We start from the raw sequence: 3092 nt of genomic DNA, 5'->3' as shown, positions 1-3092 counted from the left end.
GGGCTGTCGCTGCCACCCTAGGTGTTCCCTTCCTCATCAATTTTTTTCCAGTTATCACAGGGAGGGCCAAGGACATACATTTAACTACCCACAGGGCGGGCCTGCCACCGAGAGGTACGCAAGTTGCCCATGAATCAATATAGGGAAACTGATCCCAACTTCCCCTTTGCGTTACTATTACGCCCACAGCAGATACCAGGGTTGGGTCAAAAGACCCCTCGGGTGGCCATTTGGGTTCTAATACCGGCCATTCCCGGGCACAAAAAGGACAAGTCGATCCTTCGTCATCTTAGTTCCGTAATCCTGCTTAAAATGTGATCAGTTGCGCAAACAACACTCCAAGGGCGAATGGGACTCTTTCGTGAGCCTGGATTGGGACCCGCCCATGATGGTGGGAGTTCACTCAACAAATCTTGCGCTTCGCCCTCCTCTAACCCAGCCCATCACCGAGACAAGGAAATGCAGATCGGGGCTCCTCACTCGCTTCGCCTGTAGGCATCTCACACAATCACAAACACACCACCGTCCCACGTGTGTCCCCTAAAGTAAGCTGTTTCACTTACCCCGAGGCCTCCTCTGTCCTGCCCACAGCCGCGTCCAGCTGCCTTTTGATCCACTGCTGGTACCAAAAAGGAGTGATCACGTCTCCCTCTCCCTCTGGTGTTGGTCCCCAAGTTCCTCCGCCGTCGTGAGGAGAAGGCAGTGTAAAACAACCGCCTGTGGCCACTTCTCCTCCGTGGCCCTCAGCTCAGCACGAAGGGGACGTGCCCCGAAGCAGGATCCGAGTCACGGCACCAAATTGTTAGATAAAAAGTTCTTGCTTTCAGTTTAGAAGAAAAGGATGCCAGGCAGGCAGCAGTGGATCCAACACTATTTTATTGAAACGTTTTGCAAAACGGGTGCAGAGCAGTCTGGACCCCGAGACACGTGTGCAAAAGCCTTTTATACCATATCACTTCTATTGTTCTTGCCAGTAACCAATGAAACAGTCAGTACATCAGCTTACCAAGTTAATAGCCAATAAACAGTCAGTATCAGCCTACCAAGCTGTTAGTCATGAGCGCGTCATTATGGTTCTCCTTTTTGCTCTGCCCACATTTTTCCCGCCACTCGGGCTCCTACATAACTGAGGCGCCAACGGTTATGGAGTCTCTTTTTCTAACAAGGCTACATAAATATTTATGTATTTATAAATATAAAAGCTGCTGCCATTTGCGCCCCTGTCTTTTGCCATGATAGACTACATAAATATTTACATACCATTTACATTCCATACACAATATTTACTACATTTACATCGTTCCACCATGGATTTCAGGGGGCCGAATGCACTGGCATTCGGCCTCACTGAGATCCGTGGCGGAATCCTCTGACATCCCTAGTTTTGCAGTGGAACAGCAACGTGTTTTATCCCAACAGTGTTCCTGGAAGGTCACTATGACATGACATAGTGTCCTTCCACAGAGGCACTGTGGGTAGAAATGGCTGCCAGAGCACACTAGGAACACTTGCCTCAGTGGTGATTTCTCTTGAGCACCCCTAAAAAATGCAGAAAGTGTCTCCTCACTTCCATAGCCATAGAATGCATGTTCAAAGGGAACCACCTTTGTTCCAGTTGTACAACTAGCTATCTCATCCTCATACTGCCACATGAATGATAAATTAATGTTGCAGTTCTGAACATAACCTGGGCTTAGGGCAGTGCCACATACATATAGTGGGTGATTTCTTCTCAGCATGGTGCTCCTAATCATAGAGAGTCATGTACATGAAAAGGCAAGAATATCATCTTTTAAATAAGTACTATGCCTTTGTTTATCATTCTGACTGGAGATGTGAAAGTATAACCTTCCAGAATATAGGAACTTCTCTGTTATAGAGATCAACTGTTTTTAACAAACAAACAAGCAAACAAACAAACAAACAAAGGCACGGTGAAGAAACTGAGGTAAACCTGAGATAAAAGTTTAACTGTTTTATTCAGTTTCAATGACTGAAGGGCTGAGTGGGTCAACAGTAGAACAAAGAATAATGCCTTTTACTCCAGGCTTGTGCCTGAGGAGAGTTACAATGTAAATGTGGTGTGCTGGTAAAATGGAAGTTACTGTTACTAGAGCTGTGCAGGGACCCCCCCTCCAATCTGGCTCGGAAGCTGCAAAGCAGCTTCCGAGGTGGGCCCAGTTTGGGTTGGGCAGATTTGGGGGGGCCCTGACCCAACTCAGTCCTGCACCTGAAGCAGGATTTGGATGTTGAAACCCACTTTGGGTCCCCCCCAATGCCCCCATGCAAACCCCCTTACCTTGCTGCCACTGCCTCCTCCACCACTGTCATCCTTGCTGAAGCTCTGAAGCTCACCGAGTGCTTTGGAGAACACCCGACCTGCTCTGGGTCGCTTCATGCCCCCTCTGTTTCATCTCAGAAGGGGCACAGAGTGACCCGAAGCAGCCTGCTTCAACTCGGGGTTTGGGCCTCGGACTGAAGCAGTGCACAGACCTAACTGTTACCACTGAGAGGCAAATGAAGCCAGGTTTCTGTCCTTATATATGGGAAGGTAGGATCAAAATGTATACCATCTTATTGAGAATAATGGAACATTCTAAAAATGTCCATTAGTCCTACATTTAAACACAGGTGGTATGACAGAATGTTGGCCACACCAAAGCTAATTGGCTGGAAGGAACGAATATAAGGAGCTGTGGAGAGGCATCTGGGGAAGTTTGTCAGGAGCATTTGCCTGGGGAGATTTGCCTGAGGAATAGTCATCAGCAGAGCTGTGCAGGGACCCCCCAATCTGACTCAGAAGCCGCTTTGTGGCTTCAGAGGTGAGCCTTATTCAGCTCAGGCTGCTTTGAGACCCCCCCCAACTCAGCTCTGAACCCGAAATGGGATTCAGATGGCCAAATCCCACTCTGAGTAGCCCCTGACGCCCCCGCCCAAACCCTAAGCTTCTTACTATGCTGCTGCCGCCTCCATTACCACTGCCTTCTCTTCTGCTGCTGCCACTGCCTCTGCCTCCTCCGCTGCCACCTCCTCTGCTGCTTCCTCCTCCACAGCCCTCTCTTCCTCCACTGCTGCCACCATCACTGCCACCA

The sequence above is a fragment of the Heloderma suspectum genome, chromosome 2 (assembly GCF_057233095.1).
Source record: "Heloderma suspectum isolate Gila_16-S chromosome 2, 16-S_ref, whole genome shotgun sequence".
In the NCBI taxonomy this organism is placed as follows: domain Eukaryota; kingdom Metazoa; phylum Chordata; class Lepidosauria; order Squamata; family Helodermatidae; genus Heloderma; species Heloderma suspectum.
The sequence above is the reverse complement of the archived record's forward strand: the minus strand, read 5'-3'. Positions refer to the sequence as shown.